General features: G+C 42.9%; 1 protein-coding gene across 1 annotated transcript in view; it reads left to right on the top strand.

Moving 5' to 3' along the window:
• Positions 1–12012, top strand: part of MORN5 (MORN repeat containing 5) — a 268166-nt gene that overhangs the window by 169395 nt on the left and 86759 nt on the right. The gene's annotated exons all lie outside the window — the stretch shown is intronic.

Below are 12012 nucleotides of genomic sequence, written 5' to 3' on the forward strand. Positions count from 1 at the left end.
AGTACCTGAGGTAGATATTTAAAGAGGGTCAGTAGATGAACAAAAGAATGCAGACTCTATGTAAAGAAAAACAGGCATGAAACCTGTGGCCATATAACGGTAAGAAAAACAGGCATGAAACCTGTGGCCATATAACGGTAAGAAAAACAGGCATGAAACCTGTGGCCATATAACGGTAAGAAAAACACATAAAAAGGACCCAATGTGAGAAATATGGGATAAATAAACCACAAAACGGTGCAAACATGGAAACAGAAGCCGTATGACAGTCATCACAAAGCCTCAGGGGTCAGTTAACATATAGTTAGCACATGATTTCTTAGGGTGCCTGATGAGGTCTTTACTATATATATATACATACTGTATATAGAATAGAGATATATATATAATACTATGCAAAGGTTTTAGGCAGATGTGAATAAATGTTGTAAAGTAAGAATGCTTTCAAAACTAGAAATGTTAATAGTTAGAGCATATTCTGCTGTGTGGAGAACATTGCAATGTGAAATATTTACAGTAAATACATAGTTAAAACCTTTATTACATATGAATATTGCATAAATATGTTTTCTCCAACATAGGTGTGTCCGGTCCACGGCGTCATCCTTACTTGTGGGATATTCTCTTCCCCAACAGGAAATGGCAAAGAGCCCAGCAAAGCTGGTCACATGATCCCTCCTAGGCTCCGCCTACCCCAGTCATTCTCTTTGCCGTTGTACAGGCAACATCTCCACGGAGATGGCTTAGAGTTTTTTAGTGTTTAACTGTAGTTTTTATTATTCAATCAAGAGTTTGTTATTTTAAAATAGTGCTGGTATGTACTATTTACTCTGAAACAGAAAAGAGATGAAGATTTCTGTTTGTAAGAGGAAAATGATTTTAGCAACCGTTACTAAAATCCATGGCTGTTCCACACAGGACTGTTGAGAGGAATTAACTTCAGTTGGGGGAACAGTGAGCAGTCTTTTGCTGCTTGAGGTATGACACATTCTAACAAGACGATGTAATGCTGGAAGCTGTCATTTTCCCTATGGGATCCGGTAAGCCATGTTTATTCAGAAAGTAAATAAGGGCTTCACAAGGGCTTATTAAGACTGTAGACTTTTTCTGGGCTAAATCGATTCATATATTACACATATTTAGCCTTGAGGAATCATTTAATCTGGGTATTTTGGTAAAATAATATCGGCAGGCACTGTTTTAGACACCTTATTCTTTAGGGGCTTTCCCTAATCATAGGCAGAGCCTCATTTTCGCGCCGGTATTGCGCACTTGTTTTTGAGAGGCATGACATGCAGTCGCATGTGTGAGGAGCTCTGATACATAGAAAAGACTTTCTGAAGGCATCATTTGGTATCGTATTCCCCTTTGGGCTTGGTTGGGTCTCAGCAAAGCAGATACCAGGGACTGTAAAGGGGTTAAAGTTAAAAACGGCTCCGGTTCCGTTATTTTAAGGGTTAAAGCTTCCAAATTTGGTGTGCAATACTTTTAAGGCTTTAAGACACTGTGGTGAAATTTTGGTGAATTTTGAACAATTCCTTCATACTTTTTCGCAATTGCAGTAATAAAGTGTGTTCAGTTTAAAATTTAAAGTGACAGTAACGGTTTTATTTTAAAACGTTTTTTGTACTTTGTTATCAAGTTTATGCCTGTTTAACATGTCTGAACTACCAGATAGACTGTGTTCTGAATGTGGGGAAGCCAGGGTTCCTTCTCATTTAAATAAATGTGATTTATGTGACACTGAAAATGATGCCCAAGATGATTCCTCAAGTGAGGGGAGTAAGCATGGTACTGCATCATTCCCTCCTTCGTCTACACGAGTCTTGCCCACTCAGGAGGCCCCTAGTACATCTAGCGCGCCAATACTCCTTACTATGCAACAATTAACGGCTGTAATGGATAATTCTATCAAAAACATTTTAGCCAAAATGCCCACTTATCAGCGTAAGCGCGACTGCTCTGTTTTAGATACTGAAGAGCATGAGGACGCTGATGATAATGGTTCTGAAATGCCCCTACACCAGTCTGAGGGGGCCAGGGAGGTTTTGTCTGAGGGAGAAATTTCAGATTCAGGGAAAATTTCTCAACAAGCTGAACCCGATGTGATTACATTTAAATTTAAGTTGGAACATCTCCGCGCTCTGCTTAAGGAGGTATTATCCACTCTGGATGATTGTGAGAATTTGATCATCCCAGAGAAACTATGTAAAATGGACAAGTTCCTAGAGGTCCCGGGGCTCCCAGAAGCTTTTCCTATACCCAAGCGGGTGGCGGACATTGTAAATAAAGAATGGGAAAGGCCCGGTATACCTTTCGTCCCTCCCCCCATATTTAAAAAATTGTTTCCTATGGTCGACCCCAGAAAGGACTTATGGCAGACAGTCCCCAAGGTCGAGGGAGCGGTTTCTACTTTAAACAAACGCACCACTATACCCATAGAAGATAGTTGTGCTTTCAAAGATCCTATGGATAAAAAATTAGAAGGTTTGCTTAAAAAGATGTTTGTTCAGCAAGGTTACCTTCTACAACCAATTTCATGCATTGTCCCTGTCACTACAGCCGCGTGTTTCTGGTTCGATGAACTAGTAAAGGCGATCGATAGTGATTCTCCTCCTTATGAGGAGATTATGGACAGAATCCGTGCTCTCAAATTGGCTAATTCTTTCACCCTAGACGCCACTTTGCAAGGCTAGGTTAGCGGCGAAAAATTCTGGGTTTGCTATTGTGGCGCGCAGAGCGCTTTGGTTGAAATCTTGGTCAGCGGATGCGTCTTCCAAGAACAAACTACTTAACATTCCTTTCAAGGGGAAAACGCTGTTTGGCCCTGACTTGAAAGAGATTATCTCTGATATCACTGGGGGTAAGGGCCACGCCCTTCCTCAGGATAGGTCTTTCAAGGCCAAAAATAAACCTAATTTTCGTCCCTTTCGTAGAAACGGACCAGCCCCAAGTGCTACGTCCTCTAAGCAAGAGGGTAATACTTCTCAAGCCAAGCCAGCCTGGAGACCAATGCAAGGCTGGAACAAGGGAAAGCAGGCCAAGAAACCTGCCACTGCTACCAAGACAGCATGAAATGTTGGCCCCCGATCCGGGACCGGATCTGGTGGGGGGCAGACTCTCTCTCTTCGCTCAGGCTTGGGCAAGAGATGTTCTGGATCCTTGGGCACTAGAAATAGTCTCCCTAGGTTATCTTCTGGAATTCAAGGGGCTTCCCCCAAGGGGGAGGTTCCACAGGTCTCAATTGTCTTCAGACCACATAAAAAGACAGGCATTCTTACATTGTGTAGAAGACCTGCTAAAAATGGGAGTGATTCATCCTGTTCCATTAGGAGAACAAGGGATGGGGTTCTACTCCAATCTGTTCATAGTTCCCAAAAAAGAGGGAACGTTCAGACCAATCTTAGATCTCAAGATCTTAAACAAGTTTCTCAAGGTTCCATCGTTCAAGATGGAAACCATTCGAACAATTCTTCCTTCCATCCAGGAAGGTCAATTCATGACCACGGTGGATTTAAAGGATGCGTATCTACATATTCCTATCCACAAGGAACATCATCGGTTCCTAAGGTTCGCATTCCTGGACAAGCATTACCAGTTCGTGGCGCTTCCTTTCGGATTAGCCACTGCTCCAAGGATTTTCACAAAGGTACTAGGGTCCCTTCTAGCGGTGCTAAGACCAAGGGGCATTGCAGTAGTACCTTACTTGGACGACATTCTGATTCAAGCGTCGTCCCTTCCTCAAGCAAAGGCTCACACGGACATAGTCCTGGCCTTTCTCAGATCTCACGGATGGAAAGTGAACGTGGAAAAGAGTTCTCTATCTCCGTCGACAAGGGTTCCCTTCTTGGGAACAATAATAGACTCCTTAGAAATGAGGATTTTTCTGACAGAGGCCAGAAAAACAAAACTTCTAAACTCTTGTCGGACACTTCATTCCGTTCCTCTTCCTTCCATAGCGCAGTGCATGGAAGTAATAGGTTTGATGGTAGCGGCAATGGACATGGTTCCTTTTGCGCGCATTCATCTAAGACCATTACAACTGTGCATGCTCAGTCAGTGGAATGGGGACTATACAGACTTGTCTCCGAAGATACAAGTAAATCAGAGGACCAGAGACTCACTCCGTTGGTGGCTGTCCCTGGACAACCTGTCACAAGGGATGACCTTCCGCAGACCAGAGTGGGTCATTGTCACGACCGACGCCAGTCTGATGGGCTGGGGCGCGGTCTGGGGATCCCTGAAAGCTCAGGGTCTTTGGTCTCGGGAAGAATCTCTTCTACCGATAAATATTCTGGAACTGAGAGCGATATTCAATGCTCTCAAGGCTTGGCCTCAGCTAGCGAAGGCCAAGTTCATACGGTTTCAATCAGACAACATGACGACTGTTGCGTACATCAACCATCAGGGGGGAACAAGGAGTTCCCTGGCGATGGAAGAAGTGACCAAAATCATTCAATGGGCGGAGACTCGCTCCTGCCACCTGTCTGCAATCCACATCCCAGGAGTGGAAAATTGGGAAGCAGATTTTCTGAGTCGTCAGACATTGCATCCGGGGGAGTGGGAACTCCATCCGGAAATCTTTGCCCAAATCACTCAACTGTGGGGCATTCCAGACATGGATCTGATGGCCTCTCGTCAGAACTTCAAGGTTCCTTGCTACGGGTCCAGATCCAGGGATCCCAAGGCGACTCTAGTAGATGCACTAGTAGCACCTTGGACCTTCAAACTAGCTTATGTATTCCCGCCGTTTCCTCTCATCCCCAGGCTGGTAGCCAGGATCCATCAGGAGAGGGCGTCGGTGATCTTGATAGCTCCTGCGTGGCCACGCAGGACTTGGTATGCAGATCTGGTGAATATGTCATCGGCTCCACCATGGAAGCTACCTTTGAGACGAGACCTTCTTGTTCAAGGTCCGTTCGAACATCCGAATCTGGTCTCACTCCAGCTGACTGCTTGGAGATTGAACGCTTGATTTTATCAAAACGAGGGTTCTCAGATTCTGTTATTGATACTCTTGTTCAGGCCAGAAAGCCTGTAACTAGAAAAATTTACCACAAAATATGGAAAAAATATATCTGTTGGTGTGAATCTAAAGGATTCCCCTGGGACAAGGTAAAGATTCCTAAGATTCTATCCTTTCTCCAAGAAGGATTGGAGAAAGGATTATCTGCAAGTTCCTTGAAGGGACAGATTTCTGCCTTGTCTGTGTTACTTCACAAAAAGCTGGCAGCTGTGCCAGATGTTCAAGCCTTTGTTCAGGCTCTGGTTAGAATCAAGCCTGTTTACAAACCTTTGACTCCTCCTTGGAGTCTCAACTTAGTTCTTTCAGTTCTTCAGGGGGTTCCGTTTGAACCCTTACATTCCGTTGATATTAAGTTATTATCTTGGAAAGTTTTGTTTTTGGTTGCAATTTCTTCTGCTAGAAGAGTTTCAGAATTATCTGCTCTGCAGTGTTCTCCTCCTTATCTGGTGTTCCATGCAGATAAGGTGGTTTTACGTACTAAACCTGGTTTTCTTCCAAAAGTTGTTTATTCTGGTTAAAGGAGAGGTCAAAAAGCAACTTCTACCTCTCTCTCTTTTTGGATTAAAAGCATCATCAGATTGGCTTACGAGACTGCCGGACGGCAGCCTCCTGAAAGAATCACAGCTCATTCCACTAGGGCTGTGGCTTCCACATGGGCCTTCAAGAACGAGGCTTCTGTTGATCAGATATGTAGGGCAGCGACTTGGTCTTCACTGCACACTTTTACCAAATTTTACAAGTTTGATACTTTTGCTTCTTCTGAGGCTGTTTTTGGGAGAAAGGTTTTGCAAGCCGTGGTGCCTTCTATTTAGGTGACCTGATTTGCTCCCTCCCTTCATCCGTGTCCTAAAGCTTTGGTATTGGTTCCCACAAGTAAGGATGACGCCGTGGACCGGACACACCTATGTTGGAGAAAACAGAATTTATGTTTACCTGATAAATTACTTTCTCCAACGGTGTGTCCGGTCCACGGCCCGCCCTGGTTTTTTAATCAGGTCTGATAATTTATTTTCTTTAACTACAGTCACCACGGTATCATATGGTTTCTCCTATGCAAATATTCCTCCGTAACGTCGGTCGAATGACTGGGGTAGGCGGAGCCTAGGAGGGATCATGTGACCAGCTTTGCTGGGCTCTTTGCCATTTCCTGTTGGGGAAGAGAATATCCCACAAGTAAGGATGACGCCGTGGACCGGACACACCGTTGGAGAAAGTAATTTATCAGGTAAACATAAATTCTGTTTTTTATGTGCTCAAGGGACCGTGTTTACTTTCAGCTCACAATACCAGCGGTAAGCCCGACGAGCGAAAACACCAGCGATAAACCCCTTATCGCTCATGTGCAAATGTTTGCGCTCCACTCGTAATCTGGCCCTCAGTAGGAGATTATTGGAAGGAAGTTTTCTCAGCAACATAAACTTTTTTTTCTTTGGCAGTTTTTTTTTCTGAACCTTTTGAAGTGATGAGCCGTCCATGAGATCTTATACTTTATGGTAAATGTGTCTTTATTTGTGCTGAAAATGATAAGGAGAATTCTAGAGATGTTAATCTGCTATCCGGCCTGACACCCTTTCTTTTTACATTGCTCTGATAGTTTTCATTGGCTTTCATCCTAAATTTCTGGTATGTAGAAAATATTATATCTCATTAGATAAGTTACACAGGAACCTACAATGATTAACAATGAAGAGGAAACGCCCAACCGTCTCATGTCCTCGTATAGGCTTTCAATGCCTTCCTTCTCTATTTGTTTATAAGATATCCTGCTGTGGCTGTATCACTGTTTAAACCAAATGGGAATTGTAAACTGTGAATCTCATTGTCTGACCTGGAGTATCCAGTCATTAAAAGGGACATAACAGTGTGAAAAGAAATGTGTGAGAATTTATATGGACATGAAACACCAAATTTTTCCTTCATGATTCAGAGAGAGCAGGGTTCTTCAAACAACGGGTCAGGAACCCATTACTGGGTTGCGACACCATGTTTACTGGTTCCCGACTTGTGTGTTGTATGAGAGTATGTGATGAGTGTGTGTGTGTGTTGTATGAGTGTGTGGTGTGTTTGTGTTGTTTGAGAGTGTGTGTGTGTTATATGTGTGCGTGTGCATTGTATGACAGTGTGTGTTGTACGAGTGTGTGGTGTGTGTGTGTGTTGTATGAGTGTGTGGTGTGTTTGTGTTGTAAGAGAGTGGGTGTGTGTTGTATGAGTGTGTGGTGTGTGTATTGTGAGAGAGTGTGTGTGTATTGTGTGACAGTGTGTGATGTGTGTGTGTTTTGTGTGTTGTATGAGTGTGTGGTGTGTTTGTGTTGTATGAGAGTGTGTGGTATATGTGTTATATGGGAGTGTGTGTATTGTATGGGAGTGTGGTGGTGGTGTGTGTGTGTGTGTTATGAGTGTATGTGTGGTGTTTGTGTTGTATGAGAGTGTGTAGTATGTGTGTTAAATAGTAGTGTGTGGTGTGTGTATTGTATGAGAGTGTGTGGGGTGTGTTTGTGTTGTATGAGTGTGTGGTGTGTGTTATATGAGTGTGTGTTGTGTTGTATGAGAGTGTGTGGTATGTGTGTTATATGGGAGTGTGAGGTGTGTGTGTATTGTATGGGAGTGTGTGGTGGCGTGTGTGTGTTATATGAGTGTATGTGTGGTGTGTGTGTTGTATGAGTGTGTGTCATATTAGGGTGTGTTTGTGTTATATGAGTGTTTGGTGTGTGTGTTATATGAGTGTGTGATGTGAGTGTGTGTGTTGTATGAGAGTATGTGTTGTATGAGAGTGTGTGTTGTATGAGAGTGTGTGTTGTATGACAGTGTGTGTTGTATGAGAGTGTGTGTTGTATGAGAGTGTGTGTTGTATGAGAGTGTGTGTTGTATGACAGTGTGTGTTGTATGACAGTGTGTGTTGTATGACAGTGTGTGTTGTATGACAGTGTGTGTTGTATGAGAGTGTGTGTTGTATGAGTGTTTGTGTTATATGAGTTTGTGTGGTGTGTGTGTTGTATGAGAGTGTGGTGTGTGTGTGTGTGTGTGTGTTAAATGAGTGTGTGTTTTATGTGTGATGTGAGTGTGTGTGTTGTATGAGAGTATGTGTTGTATATGTGTGTGTGTTGTATGAGTTTGTGTGGTGTGTGTGTTGTATGAGAGTGTGTGTGTGTGTTATTACCTTTTACAACAAATTTGACTACAATCAGGAATAAAGTACACACACATTTAGTCACTTTGCCAAACATTGCAGCTATCTTGTATATGACTTCAGAAATTTTCAGACCAAGCACAAAAATAAGATCGCTAAGGTGTGTGGTATCATTGCACTGGGTCTTGGGAAAAAAAAGTTTGAATAACCCTGGGATAGAGAATACCATTTTAAACAACTTTCCAATTTACTTTAGTTCATTTTAATTTGCTTAGTTCTCTTTATATAGCATACCTAGGTAGGCTTAGGAGATAGATGCTAATTGGTGGCTGCACAGATATACTTTTTTCGTTGGCTTACCGATGAGTTCAGCTATCTCACAGTAGGTGCATTGCTGCTCCTTCAACAAAGTATACCAAGAGAATGAAGCAAAATTGATATTAGATACTAGATGCTGTTCCTTATGGTTCATGTCACCCATGGGGTGCCGGTGTACTGGTTACCCTATCGGGTGCTGGATTGTTCACTTTGATAAGTGTTCGTGTTTTCTTGTTGCCTCCATTTTAGAAGTCGGAGGGCTGCTTTGGTCCACCTCCCGTTTCTACTATTGAGTGGGCCTCTACTGTGGCCTAGTGGTAACATGTCTGATTATCAGTTTCAACTGAGCTGTCGGTATATTATCCATGTTTTTTACCATTTCTTTCTCTCTTCGCCAAGCCTTTGACTGGGAAAGCGGTTCCTTTACGTTTACCCTCCTTTGGGAAGGTCTTGCAGTGTTGCAGTTTCCATGAGGCCTCATGCTCTTTCTCTTCTCGTTTTCTGAGGGGTTCTGCCCTACTTGCGTGCAAGAGGTTATGGGGCTGGGTTCTGGTACTGGGACGCTGTAGTTCAGTGTCCTATCTCCCTTGTTTGGGAGTGGTCCTTCTTGGGAAGGGAGCGGTGTAGGTGTTCTGGATCTCGAGCACGCTGTATTCTGTCCTGACAAGCTAATTTAAATATTGGTCAGAGTTGTTCCTCCTTGGGGCCCCTTCCTTTTTCTTCTGAGGTGTGGTTCGGAGTATTTTGCATTCTTTGTATTCAGACGTTGCCAATTTTTTGGACTGTGTCCGTTACCTCGGAAGGATGGTCGGGGATCTGGTTGCTCTGTTGAGTCTTGACCGTGTGCTTCCAGTTTCTGCAGGTCTAGGTGGTCTGAGGGTTATGTCTCTGCCTAGTAGCTGGAGGTTTGAAGTTTGAATCCTGCTGTGGCAGCTCTCTATGCGCATTCCTGCCTTGGTGGGGGGTTCACAGTGTTCATCCCTCCACTGGTTGCATATGCTGCTGGTGTTGGATGTTCTTCTAAGGTCTGGTTTCCTAGACAAGAGTTGTCGGCATTCTCTGTGGGATGGTTTCCCATGTTGGCTTAGGGTCAGCTTTGCTGTCTTGAGGCTGGATCTTGTGAGTTCTTGTTCAAAGGTGGCTATGTGTTTTCACGAGATAGCTATTTCTCTGCTGGGATAATCATCCTTGTCTGCGGGTTCCGAATTTTCTTTGGTTTATATGGGTTTCCTACCTATCTTTGACTAGTTAGCTACTGTGTCTGCTAGACTAGGGTACAGTGGGGAGCTTGTGGCTTCCTTGTAGCACCATAAGGCGTATGGTGTTGTGTCAGGGATCTTAGGATAATCCTTGGGGTTTTCTCATGATCACACTCTTTTAGGTGTAGTGTTGATACCTGGTCCTTGTCCTTCTAGGGAGTTCTTCCCTGGGCGGTTGTCTTTAGCAACCTTGGGTTTGCCTTAGTTGTTTTGAGGTTTCTTCCTTTGTTGGTGGTCCTTTAGATATCTTATGGGTCCTCCATTTTCCCCCTCGGGGGTAGGTGAAGGTTCTTCCTTCGGGTCGAGGGTTAGTTCTGCATGGTCAGAACGCCCGCAGGACTTGGCTCCTTGGGGGCTTTTTGTGCTCATGGATCTAGGGATCTGAGTGGTCTCTAGCTCGGCCTTGTAGGTTATTTAACTGATGGGCAGTTACTGGGTCCTTTCAAGTTTTTAACCCCTTGTTCTAAGTGTTAAAGTTTTTTTGTAGGGTGTTTTTTTTTCATGCTTTGTGCCCTTCGAAGGGGCCGCCTTCTGTACCTGCCCTTTTGTTTGCATTCAGTGTCCTCTATAGCTTGGGTATTGTTTTCCCAAAAGTAATGAATGCAGCGTTTCCCGTTTAAGAAGAAAAACTTAAATTATGCTTACCTGATAAACAAAATTTCTTCTGACGGGAAGAGTCCACAGCTCCTCTCCCGTGTTTTATCTATGAGGCGGCGGTATTTAGTTTTTTTGTTCTTTTGGCACCTTTTTTTCACCCTGATTTTTCTCCTACTGTTCCTTGTTCCTCGGCAGAATGACTGGGGAATGAGGGAAGTGGGGGAGGTATTTAAGCCTTTGGCTGGGGTGTCTTTGCCTCCTCCTGTTGGCCAGATTCTGAATTCCCAAAAATAATGAATGCAGCTGTGGACTCTTCCCGTCAGAAGAAATGAAAATTATCAGGTAAGCATTATTTAAGCTATTTAGCTCTTTAACCTCTTTATTTAACCACTACAAAGGGGTTGAATACATAATTCAATTCAGATCCAGAGCAGCAATGCACTACTAGAAGGAAGCTGAACACCTCTGGTGAGCCAATGACAAGAGGCATATGCCTGTAAGCAGCAGCTACTGTAGCTCTGAGTAGAGCACTTCTGCTATTGAGCCTTCCTAGTTATGCGTTTCAACAAAGGATACCAAAAGAACAGAGTACATGAGAACTGGGAAGCTGGCTTAGCTTGTATCACAGGCTTATCCAATACAAGGTAATAGTTTCTGTAAAGCATTTCTAGAGTGATTACGTTTCTGTGCACAGAGCGCCCACAAGTCTCAGTATTAAAGGGAGCAATAAGAGAATACTCTAATGTTATTATTGCACGATTGCTTGATCAGACACTGCTGATCTAGAGCTGAACACAGCCAGTCATTGGCATCTACACACAAATGCTGTCTGTGAGTGGCTCAGTGGTCATTTTCAGCATTGCATTGCAACGCATACTTCACTGCAAGCAACATAGCAATATGATAATGTCATTAGATGTTTTATCAAACACTTTGTGACCCTTTAAGAATACAAAACTGAAAGGGAAATTATAGTAATTTGTTATATATAAAACACCTGTAATAAACAATTAAGCACTGAATTCCTGAAGGTCTGCAAAAACATAAATATTTAAAATGGTTGTGTTTTTTAAGGCAAACAATTGTGTTGTTTTGCAGTCCAGAGACACACCACTTTATGGGACAGTAAACACTTCTTGCTTTTGTGTAAAAGTTATGCTTTATCCCACAATTCTTAGAGAAGCCAAAAAGCAGATTCTGTAACCTAGGTTTTTAAAATGATGCAAATTGCCTAAACGAGTACAATCTTACACAAAACCGACAGGTGTTTATTGTTCTTTAAAAAAGCCTCATAAGTATTTTTATCTCTTTTATTGTTGCCAGTGAGGAAAAGAAATGAATGAGCAGCTAAACAGAACAAGCAAACACTGTGCAGCATGTTGCAGGGTACAAATTCTGCAGCCTAAATAATGCATAGTGTCTCTGGACTTTTTTATTTTTTTTAGAGTTAAAGTGACTCAATAGTCAAAATTAAATGTGCATGATTCAGATAGAACTTGCCATTTTAAAATACCTTTCAATTTACTTCTATTAAATTTGCTTTGTTTTCTTGGAATACTTTGTTGAAAAGCATACCTTGGTAGGCTCAGAAACAGCTTTGCACTGGGAGTGCTGATTGGTGGCTATGCACGTCTCTTGTCATTGGCTCTTCAGATTTGTACAGCTAGCTCCCATTAGTGCATTGC

The sequence above is a fragment of the Bombina bombina genome, chromosome 12 (assembly GCF_027579735.1).
Source record: "Bombina bombina isolate aBomBom1 chromosome 12, aBomBom1.pri, whole genome shotgun sequence".
Classification (NCBI taxonomy): Eukaryota; Metazoa; Chordata; class Amphibia; order Anura; family Bombinatoridae; genus Bombina; species Bombina bombina.